At 37.1% G+C, this 12,655-nt stretch overlaps 1 protein-coding gene across 1 annotated transcript in view; it reads right to left on the bottom strand.

Moving 5' to 3' along the window:
- The window catches only part of REPS2 (RALBP1 associated Eps domain containing 2), a 263,541-nt gene extending 252,560 nt beyond the window's left edge, over positions 1-10,981 (bottom strand). The window contains exon 1 of the mRNA XM_072956294.1: positions 10,967-10,981. The gene's annotated coding sequence lies outside the window, so the exon portion shown is untranslated. The remainder of the gene's footprint in view (positions 1-10,966) is intronic.
- Positions 10,982-12,655: the final 1,674 nt, after the last annotated feature.

Raw genomic sequence — 12,655 nt, 5'->3', positions numbered from 1 at the left:
GGGTTTCAGTTTCTCCACATCCTCACCAACAGTTGATATTGTCTTTTTTATTATAGCCATTCCCATGGGTGTGAAGTGGCATCTCACTGTGATTTTATTTACATTTCCCACTCAATGTTCTTGTTGGTGACAGGTTCAGGACACACTACCCCAGTTTACTAATCTTAGCTTATACCCTTTTTGTCTTATTGCATTTTCCCACAACTCGCCATGCTTCATCAAACCTAGCATAAAAGTACTCAGGGATTAACCACATCTTCAGGCCTTCATTTTCTTATGAAAGCTCCTGTGTCACATAAAATTTATATTAAATAAATTTGTATGCTTTTCTCTTGTTAATCTATCCTTTGTTACAGGGACCCTAGCTGAGATCTTAGAAGAGTAGAAGAAAAATTCTTTTTCCCTCCTCTCCACTGACCATTTGTATATCTACATTGGAGAAATGTCAATTCAGAAACTTTGCCCATTTTAAAATTGGGTTATCTTTTATTATTGAGTTGTAAGAGTTCTTTATATATTCTGGATACATTCTCTTACCAGATACATGATTTCCAAAAATTTTCTCCCATTCTGTGGGTTGTCTTTTCACTTTCTTGATGGTATCATTTGCAGCACAGAAATTTTAAATTTTGATGAACTCCAGTTTATCTTTTTTTCAGTCACTTGTACTTTTGGTGTCCTGTCTAAGAAATCATTGCCTAACCCAAAGTCTTGAATATTTACTCCTATACTTTCTTCTGAGAGGTCTATAGTGTGAGTCGTTCAAGATTCTTTTGGCTTTCCCGGGCCCCTTGATCTTCCATATGCATTTGAGGGTCAACTTATCAATTTCTACAAAGAAGTTAGTTGGGATTGTGATAAGGATTGAGATGAATCTGTAGATCACTCACAGTTTTATAACATACTTTTTTTCCAGCTAAATACACTGTGGATTGGACATCTTTCCATTTCAATAATTACAGATTGTTATGATTTTTTATTCTCCTATAATAACTCAACAAACATTTATTCAACAATTACAAGATACAAGGTGGTCTAGTTGCTCGTTATACCGAGATGAATAAGACATGTATCCCATCTGTAAAAAGGAGCTTTCTATCTAGGAATAGAAATAAGACATAAACATAAATAACTGTATTCCAAGTATGAGAGAGCTATAGACAAAATGCTATCAAAGAAAGATTATTTATAGATATGAGGAAGGAGGTAAAGCTTCCACGCAGATAGTCACTTAGGCTAGGGTTTCTCAACCTTAGGGATCATCCTTTGCTGTGGAGACTGTCTTGTGCACTGTAGGATGTTTAGCAGCATCCCTGGCCTCTACGCACTAGCTGCCAGGAGGACTCCTCTCCCCCAGTGTGACAACCCAAAATGTCACTGGACATTGCCAAATGTCCCCTGAGAGGCAAAATCATCCCTGATTGAGACCCACTGAGCTAGACATTAAATCATCATTGTTAATGGCTGTGTAGTACCCCATAGATAATCTAAAATTTATGGAACTAATACCTTGTAAATGCACATTCCTCTTATGGCCAATTTTCCACTGTTTTATAAAACATCACTTTTAGAATGTATGGCATGACATTGGCTCCTTAGGATAAATAGCTACATTATGCTAGATTTCCTTTTTACTATAAAAGTTATACACGTTAAAATTAGTCTTTCAAACAATTCGAAAAGTAAAGTTAAAAGGCTTGATCTCACTCCCACAGAAATATAGTCTATGGTATGTCAATTTTAAGTTTTTATATGTATTCATAAATTAATTAGAAAAACCCTTCTTTCAATGCATTTTTATCATTCCATGTGATACTTTGGTCTACTCACTGCACATTTCACCTGGAGCTCTCCAAGCCACATTTTTTAAACTACAGGTCTTGACCCATTAGTAAAATCAAATTAGGGGATCACGATCAGCATTTTTTTAATGAAACAGAACAGAATAGAATAGATCAGATCAGAGTGTATTACACACAGTTAGGATAAGGTACTGTATTGTGAGAAATTTGTTTCAGTATCATAAAACATAGATAGAAAGATGAGAGAGAGATGGATAGATGACAGCGTGATAACGTAAAAATGTTGCTGTGGATTGCAGCCAAGAAAAATTTTAAAGCTACAGCTTTAAGCAAACTAAATATATATTTAACATTCCTTTCTATAATTGGAGTGAAGTGGTGAACGATGCAAGCCTATTTTCTTGACTAAAAAGAACAATTAAGATAGCATAAACAAAAATACTTAATGTTAACACTTACTCCCTAGAAAAGCAACACTGATTCCCATTCTAGGTAATGGGTCATGTAAATTTCAAGTTAGGGCTCCATCAACTCAAATTACTCTGACTTCTTACGAATTAAATGATTCAGTAAGAATCACCCACAATGCTGTTACATGTTTGCATTTTAAACAGCGCTGTGGTATACCTTAAGATGGTTGCTGATGTTTTTCAACCTAGTTCTCTTGTACCTCTTTCTTCACTCATTTGATTCATTAAACATCATTAACAAACATTTATGACTACCCGTCAGAAACATGGGACGTGGTGGCTCATATAAATGTCGTACCTCTCTTTGGAGAGTACAAGTTAGAGTGGCAGTTTATATGGCCACGATGCTCTTGAATGTCTCTATTTCATACCAGGAAAACACAAAGAGGTTCATATGATCAACTGACTTTACATTATTATATAAGTCTTTATGTTCATTTAAGACCAAGCTATTATGATATTTAGCAACAAGACAGAATTAACAAAGGATTTCTCTTAAATTGTAGTATAACCAAGTTTCTTCCAAAACTTAAAATATTTACTTCAACTTGAAATGATTGTCATATTTCCAAGGTCACTGATGCCAAAATTGTAGATAAATGCACAAAATGGCTTTCAAAAAACATGGACAGGAAACATTTGAGAGACACAGAAACAAGTTTTCCCTAACGCTTCATAAAAGTAATGCTAGCTCTGCTGATCTATCGATGCAATCACTAAAAGCCACAAGGTAGAAATAGAAAAATCATAAAGTAAACACATGGGGGAATGTAAGGGGGAAAAATCATCTCTACTTCTAAGGACAGAATTTCATTCTGTGGGGCAACAGGTATAGATCAGTGGTAAAACGCATGCTTAGCATGCAAGAGGTCCAGGGTTCAACCCCCAATACCTCCATTTAAAAAAAAAAAGGAGAGGTGGGGGCGTATAGCTCAGTTGGTAGAGCGCATGCTGGAGGTACTTGGTGTTTGATCCCCAGTACGTCCATTTAAAAAAAAAAAGGAAAAAGAAAACTTATTTTTAAAAAAATTCATTCTGAGATCTAGTCTAACTCCTCACTTCCAAGATGAGGAAACTGAGACTTGGAGAGGATAAGACTTTCTTTAATTAACAGACTTTTTTTGAGCAGTTTCAGGTTAACAGAACAATTGAGGAGGAAGTTCAGAGAGTTCCCATACAGCACCTTACCCCACCAATCCAGTCTCCCATGTTAATTCACACATGTTAATTTTTATTAATTCAATTTTACCCATGTTAACCATGCATTAGTGTGGAACATTCATTACAATTTATGAACCAACAAAGGTATATTACAGTCATTAACTAAAGTGCATAGTTTACAAGGTTTCACTGTTTGGGTTGTACATCCTATGACTTTTGACAAACACATAATGACACGTATCCACCATTACAGAATCACACAAAATAGTTTCACTGCCCTTAAAATTCCTGGTGTTCTATCTATTCTTTCATCATTCCTCCTGAACTCCTGGCATCCTTTTAACTGCCTCCAGAGTTTTTAGCCATTCTAACAGGTGTGCAGCAGTATCTCACTGTTTTTTTAATTTGCAATTCTGTAATGACACATGATATTGAGCACATTTTCCTGTGTTTATTTGCCATCAGTATATCTTTTTGGTGAGATGTCTATTCAGATTGTTTGCCTATGTTTGAATTGAGTTGTTATCTTATTGTTGCATTTTAAGAGGTCTTTACATATTTCGGATACCAGTCTTTTATTAGATATATGTGTTTTGCAAATATTTCTTCCCTGTCTGTGGCTTGTCTTTTCATTCTTTAACAGAACAGAGAAGTTTTAAATTTTAATGAAGTTCAACTTATCAGTTTTTTTTCATGCATTGTGCTTTTGGTGCTATATCTAAGGTAAGAAGTCATGACCAAATCCAAAGTCACCTAGATTTTCTCCTGTTTTCTTCTTGGAGGTTCTTTTTCCCCCAGCTTAACAGGTATAATTGTCAAATAAAATTGTAAGATGAAGTGTACAATGTGATGATTTGATATATGTATAGACTGTGAAAGGATTCTCCCCACTGAGTTAACACATCCATCACCTCACATATTTACCTTCTGTGTGTGAGAGAGAACATTTAAGTTCTCTCTCAGCAAATTTCAATGATAGAATACAGTGTTATCAACTATAGTCGCCACATACTACATTTGATCCTCAGACCTTATTCATCTTATAACTGAAAATTTGGACCTTTTTACCAGCTTCTCCCTATTTCTCCCACCCCCAGCCCCTGGAAACCACTTTTCTCCTCTCTTTCTGTGAGCTTGACATGTTTTGTTTTGTTTTTTTTTAGATTTCACATATAAGTGATACCATGTAGTATTTGTCTTTTCTCTGTCTGGCTTAGTTCACTTAATCTGAAGCCCTCCAGATTCATCCATGATGTCATAAATGACAGGACTTCTTTTTTAAGGCTGAGTAATATTCCATTTTACACACAAAGCACATCTTCTTTATCCCTTCAACCATCAACTAATTTTGAGGTTGTTTCCATACTTTGGCTAATGTGAATAATGCTGCAATGAACATGGGAGTGCAAATATTTCTTCAAGATAATGATTTGGTTTCCTTTCTTATAGAAACCCAGAAGTGGAACTGCTGGATCATACGGTAGTTCTATTTTGAATTTTTTGAGGTACTGCCATATTGTTTTCCATAGTGGTTGCACCAGTCTGCATTTCAACAAGGGTTCCCTGTTCTCCACATCCTCACCAGCAGATATCTCTTGTCTTTTTGATAACAGCCATTCTAACAGGTATGAGGTGATATCTCAGTGTGGTTTTTATTTGCATTTCGCCAATGATTACTGATGTTGAGCACCTTTTTGTGTATCTGTTGGCCATTTGGATGTCTTCTTTGGTAAAGTGTCTGTTCAGGGCCTTTGCCTGTTTTTTAATTCTAGGAATTTTATAGTTTCACATCTAGGTCTATGATCCATTTTGAGTTAATTTTTGTCAAAGATGTAAGGTCAGTGTCTAGATTTAACTTTTGACATATGGCTATCAGTTCTTACGGCACTATTTGTTGAACAGACTATCCTTGGTGCATTGAATTGTCTTTGCTCCTTTGTCAAAGAAAGGGTAAGACTTTTTAGCAACACACCCAGGTGTTCTTCCCGTGTCAGTTCTTTTTGCTGATAAAGTGATTACAGTCACGTTTAAAAGAATTGCTCTGGAGTCAAAGATCTACTTTTTTTTAAAAAAACAAGCTCCTTCAGTTACAAACTGTGAGATCATGAGCAAGTTACCTCTCTGAGCCTCAGTCTCCTCAACTATATAATGGGTTTGACAGTAGGACTTATAATATTCATAGGGTTCTCATGAGACAAATTACCTAATATATATAAAATAACTGGCACACACTATCTGTTCAATAAGTGTTAGTGGTTATTATTATCATATTCTAAATTTAACTTCCTGTCTCAGGGACTCACTATCAAAATGTATCAGACAAGAATAGACACATATTGAACATGTATATTAATTACACAAATATAAGTTAACTATAATGTTAAAGAAACTGGGCTATGACTGTTACACTCCTAACACAGTTTCCTTAAGATGCTAGAAATCAATCTAAATGATACTTTTGTTCAGTAAATTTTTTTTAAATCTGCAAAAAAAAGAATAGACATATTTTTCTTCATTCTCTGGATTTGTTTCTAATTTTTATAAGATCATACCATTTAGTTTTTTTTTCCAAAACCACATCCTATGTAAACTCACGTGTAGTGACAGAAAGCAGATCAGTGGTTTTTCTGTGGCCATAGATGGAGGAAGGGGCACAAGGAAACCTCTGGGCATGATTAAAATGTTCTTTCATTTTGGTGGTGCTTTCATGGATGCTTACATCTGTCAGAACTTGTTGAATTGTATACTTTAAATGGGTACAGTTTACGGTACATAAACTATTCCTCCATAAAGCTAAAGCACATACCTTATTATGAGACAAGTTAGGAAATAGAAATGCTATCTGGATATTGATACCAAGGAATTGTTACTTTTTTTTGGTGTGTGAGAATTTTGAATTTTTTTCAAAAGGAGCCCTTGGAATCTTCATACTCTGTTGGTGGGAATGTAAATTGGCATAGCCACTATGGAAAACAGTGTGGAGGCTCCTCAAAAAATTAATAGAGTTACCATATGATCCAGTGATTCCACTTTTGGCTATTTATTCAAAGAATATGAAAACATTAATTTAAAAAGGTATATGCACCCCTATGTTCATCGCAGCATTATTTATAATTGCCAAGATATGGAAACAACCCAAGTGCCCATCAACAGATGAATGCATAAAAAAGATGTCAGATATATATACATATGTGCACACACACACAATGGAACATTATTCAGCCATAAAAAATGGTGAAATCTTGCCATTGTGACAACATGGATGATCCTGAAGGTGTTATGCTAAGTGAAATAAGTCAGACAGAGAAAGATAAATACCATATGATTTCACACATAAATGGAATGTAAAACACACACACACACACAAATCACAATTAACAAACCAAACCAAACAAAATCAAACATGTAGATACAGAGAACAGAGTAGTGGTTACCAGAGGGGATGGGGGGAAAGGCAAAGAGGGTAAAGGGGGTCAAGTGTATGGTGATGGATGGAAACTAAATTTTTGGTGGTGAGCAAGGTGTAATGTGTGCAGAAATAGAAATATAATGTATGTATGAAACTTATATAATGTTATAAACCAATATTAACTTCAATTTAAAAATAATAAAAATGAGCCCTTATATTTTAGACATGCATATAGAAATATCTACAGATGAAATAATATAAAATGTGATATTTGCATCAAAATAATGAGAGATGGCAGGAGTGGATGGAGGGATAGATGTAACACATGTGACCATGAGCTGATAATTATTGAAGCTGGGTGGGGCAGGCATGTGGGTTCATTTACTATTCTATTTCCTTTTTGTATGTTTGAAACTGTCTATAATTTAAAATTTTAATACCCCACACATGCAGGAACTACTGTCTTTACTTCAGTTAATAAATGGAACAAAACTGAAAGCATCACTAAGATTTTTTGATTGTTGCTGCACACCACTTTTAATTTTAATTTTTAAATAAAAATTTGAGATAATTATAGAATCACGTGGAGTTGTAAAGAATATTATAGAGACATCCTTTTTACACTCTGTCAAGTTTCTTCCAAAGGTAACATCTTGCAAAACCATAGTGTGTTATCACAACCAGGACACTGCTGTTGATACAGGTCACTAATTCAGATTTCCTCAGTTTTACTTGTACTCATGCATGTGTATTAAGTGCTATATAATTTTCTTTTTTTTCCTGTTTGTTTGGTTTTCTTGGCAGGGGGAGAGGTTTATTTATTCATTTATTTTTAATGGAGGTACTGGGGATTGAACCTAGGATCTTGTGCATGCTAAGCACATGCTCTACCACTAAGCTATACCCTTCCTCCCTCCCCCATGCTATACAATTTTATTCCTGTGTAGGTTCATGTATCCACCACCACTGTCAAGATACTGGAGCGTTCCAATACCATCGACACAAGGAATTCTCATTTTCCCATTTTATAATCACGCTTATATTCCCAAACCCCCACCCCTAATCCCTAATCTCTGACCAGTACTAATCTCTCCTCTATTTCTAAAGTTTTGTCATTTCAAAAATGCTGTATGAATGGGATCATAAAGTATGTAACCTCCTGGGGCTGGCGATTTTCACTCAACATAACTCCCTACAGATTCACCCAAGTTGTGTGTACCAACAGTTCCTTCCTTTTTACTGCTGAGTACTATTCCATGGTAGAGAGGTAGTGCAGCTTAACTATTCACCAGTGGAAGGACATCTAGGCTGATTTCAGTTCTCGGCGGTTGCAAATAAAGCTGTTATGAACATTCACAGACGCATTTTTCGTCTAACATTTTGTTTTGCTATCAGTATAATAATTTCCCCTTCTATTCATTAATTTTAGAAAATGGGTAATTTTGCAAACTTTCCAAATAAAATTTATTAGCTTAATCTATATATTTGAAGCATGTGTAATTTCCCTTAAGAGAGATTACGAAGGATTTTCTCAATGATATAGTGAATTTCTCTGGCTTTCCTTCTAACATATTTTGAAAAGCAAGTCTCAAAAGGAATTTGTAAATGACCTTATGATAACAGAACTTTTGATGACTAAGATAGCTTTACATCAATGCTGGTTTCTTCTTTGTTATAATCAAATGGAGCAATCTTCCTGTACCTTCCTGTATCTCATAAATATATATTAGGAGGCATATTTTCCAATTGATACACTCATATGCCATAACTAAGGGCCCAAGAACATGTTACAGGTTTGAAACTTGTGCCCTTAGGTCTATTGGCATAAGGTACAATAATGATATAATTTACATTCAGCTATAGATATATTGAAATTTTCTAATTTATCAGGAATTCTATTTTCAAAAACAATTACAGATACTTTCAAAGGCAAAGCATGCTTGTGTTGTGGTTATTTGCCTGCTTTTGCTCTAAGCTGACCCTTTTTTCACTCTGCTCTGTGACACCAGGGCTGGGACTCTGGAAACTGCTATTCTCCAAACTCCCAAGCCAGCTGCCTTCCCATTAGGTTCTGTCAATGGGAGGCTCTGATGGGAAACTGGAAGGAGGGACAAGGGACCTCTGGTTGTCAGTTTCCATCAAAAGCCCCCACTCTCCCCACACCTTGCGCTTGGCTCCAGCCTCCTGCTTCCTTCCTCCTTCCCAGCATCACCATACCAGGTCCCTACAGGGGCAACAGCACCCATGAGCCACGTCTTCCGTGGTCTGAGCAGGGCTGTGTGCAGCGCACCAACCAGCACACGGCCTCTCCCCCAAGCTCCCAGGTTCTGGTAACACCCCTTCTTTCCTTTTGTTCCCCCAGGTCTAAGTGTGCTAGCTGCTTCTTGCAGTGACTAATATCAGCCCTAGGGGTACAGGAAGCAGTGACAAATATCCAGGTTACCTTGTGGTCCTCTCAGCTAAGCACCCAATTCTCTGTGTTGAATCCACTGTATCGGAAACACTTTGCACGAATATTTTCCTGTAGTTTTTATACAATTTTGCAAATATTTTACTATCTTATCTATTTCCTCTCAAACCCCAAAGGCCATATTCCTTACTCAAGAGAATCTGTGGTTGAATCCAGGACTTGGAGTGGGGAGGGGTTAAGGTTAGGTGAACATGAGAGATTCTTTGGTTGTAAGCAACAGACTCAGGCCAGCTTAAGCAAAAAGGAATGTGGAAGGACACGGAGGAGCTCACAGAACAAAAGGAGCCATTCTAGATACCTAGGAAGCAGGAACCAGAGGCCAGCACCTTGGGGTGCTTCACCAACAAGTCTAAGGAATCCACATGCCAGGAAGGGTGTGGCTGACTGGCCCCCAGGGGGTTAAGTACCTGCCCTTTGGCTGGTGGAGAGCAGGGTATCATGACGGACAGTTCTACCACACTGTAAGAAATCTGAAGAAGGAAGAGGACCTCACGCCCCAAAAAAATTTAGCATGCTGCTCCCTGGAGAAGGCCAGCAATTATAACAAACTGTCGCTACAGTGAACTTTAGAAGAGATCTTGAGTGGTAAATTAAAATTCATTGTGTACTAAAACTTCGAATAAAAGAACAACATGCTTGGGGTAGACTGCTCAGAGCAATTTTTCTAAAAGAAGGTTCTACATTGGAAGCCTTTTCATTTCTGCATATGGACTGGGAAAAGGCCAGGAGGAATTTCTTAGTCAATATTTTTCGTTTGACAAATATTTATTTACTACGCACCAGTGAGTCTAAGCCCCAGGGATTCTGATCCAGGTCATTTTCTTTATTCACTATCACCAATGCTGAACTCATGTAGCCTAACAGTAACAGCGAGCACAGCGGGGTAAGGTGGCTTTTCAGAAATCCAGAGGGACATGCCATAAAGGTTAAAAAATAACACATTTATAAGTATAAAACAATTACTTCACTCCATCTAATAAAATATCACAATAGTAAATGAAAACAAAGTACAAGTTCAAACAAGTACAGTGTGTTTTCAATTTTATAATTTTCCTTCAACTCCCTCTCACATAATTGCATTGAATATTTTAAGAGAAATTACTTAGAATTCTAGCACACTAAGATAACCCTTTCCATTTGTAGAGCAATATACAAAGAATAAAGTGACCATCATCCATAGTTATCAGTAATCGAGAGACAATGACTATTAATGTTTTGGTGTATTTTCTTCCACTCCTAATGATTTGGATGAAAATAATTTGGCCAGAAACAAAACTGGTATTCTTTACGCTCTTCTTTTGCTTGTGTAATTTTCAGATTCTTCCGTTTAGTAAAGCTACCGTAGTAAGAAAAACAAACAATAAAGGAATGTATATAAGAGCAGGAGCTGTTACATGCCTTGTTTATTCCAGGTATCTCCAGTTCCCAGAACACTTGGCACACAGTAGGTACTGCAACATTTTTTTTGAATGGCTAAGATTTTTGCCCAGAACTAGTAAGACCGGGATGCTATCGAACACAGAATCACCCGCACCTTTGTCTGGGTATTATTTCCCTCTTTCATTCCTTTTGGTAAACAGTTTATTCTATCACATAGGATCACTTTTGCTGTCTCAATATTTAAGACCGATTAAATTCAAATTCCAACACTCACCAGCCATGTGACCTTGGCACCTGCTGCCTGAGCTTCCTTGTCTGGTAAGCGCTAGTCCAGTTGCTGGGGGTACAACAAAACAAAGTCCTGCCATCAATTTACATTCTAGTGTAGGAGGAAAAGCCTATGAACAAACATTTGTCAAGTGGTGATAAGTGCCATGAGAAAAGGGAAAGTAAAGGGAATAGAAAATGATTACCTGGGGGCAGATGAGGGTGTGCTCCTATTTTATAAAGGGTGGTCAGGGAGTGGATAGAAGTTTCAAAAATACACTAGTGTCCAGTCTCAAACCACAAGTTGTGACGAAGTGCGAACATGGAATCAATGTAGGGGGTAATTTGCATATTTTAAAAAATGAAATAAATTACCAGAATGCATCTCACATATTAAAGGTCAGCAACGTGTGGTGTATGTAACTTATTCTGGTTTATATACAAGTGTTCTAGCCTGTAAAACATGGCTGGCGTGGAGAAAGTGGTGGTTAACACTGTAGCAACTTTGAGATAAGCAGTCTTAGAGAAATGTACCTAAACAGCGCATCTCTCGGTTAAGACGGCCCACATCTTATGGGTGCACCTGTTGGTGTCTTATTCCGTTGGTAGACTCAGCTGAGCAAGAGAGACCGACAACCACAGAAAAAGTGGGTGAAAAGATTAGGACCAGCGCGAAGAAGTTGGGGTGAAAGGCCAAACCAAAACTGAACAGTTAAGTAATTCAAGAGAGAAAACTGATGTTACATTTTTGAGGCAAAAAAATACCTGACCAGAAAAAGATTTTAAAAAATTTAGAGACCCAGAACTGACGGATTCAATTTAAGAACAGCAACAAAAATCCAAAGCTAACGAAATAGGCTGTACACGATACTTTTGGATTTAGTGTATGATAGTACCTGAATATTTTCAGAAACTCCCCAAATATCTGCTCCCTATTTCCCACTCCAACCCTCAGTGAGGTAGACAGCATAAAAAATTTTAGTAATATCGTCTGGGAAGGTTTCTTTTCTTTCAACCCTTTTAATGTTTAATGGGTTTTGGAAATCATGCCTACCCATCAGAAATAAGTAAAATATATTAATGGGAGACTGGAAATCGTCCCCCAAGACTTCTCTGACTGTGCACACGAGTTAGTTCCCACTGAAGCAGAGCTCTAAGGCACAATTATTGTAGAACAAGATGGGCAGACTACAATCCTCTGTCTAAATCTAACTCGCCACCTGTTTTTGTAGGGTCCACGAGCTCAGAAAGATTTGTTTCCATTTTCAAGCAGTTGAAAAAAATCAAAAGAACATTTTGTGACCCGTGAAAATTGTATGAAGTTCAAATTTCAGTGTCTATAAAGTTTCACTGGAATACAGCCAGGTTCATCCATATTGTCTAGGGCTGCTTTCTCGCTACAAGCTGCGTGATTGGCCCCAAAGCCTAAAGTTTACTATCTGGTCAATTTTAGAAAAATGTCTACCAACCAGTGTTTTAGACAAGAGGGCTGTATTGTTTAAACACCCTTCCAACCTTCTTCCCTCTTCAGCCGCTCCTCCCCTCCCCAGTTTCAGTCACTAACATTCCTGGGCCTGACATGAAAGGGAGAGCGTTATAATAATGAATTGTATCGTATCAGAAACTAAGAGACACCAGACAGTAAATTTCTATATAAGGCAATACAACTGGTTCCGCTAAGGACCAGAGTAGTGCC

The sequence above is a fragment of the Vicugna pacos genome, chromosome X (assembly GCF_048564905.1).
Source record: "Vicugna pacos chromosome X, VicPac4, whole genome shotgun sequence".
In the NCBI taxonomy this organism is placed as follows: Eukaryota; Metazoa; Chordata; class Mammalia; order Artiodactyla; family Camelidae; genus Vicugna; species Vicugna pacos.
Note: the sequence above shows the minus strand (reverse complement) of the source record. Positions and strands in the feature narration are given on the sequence as shown.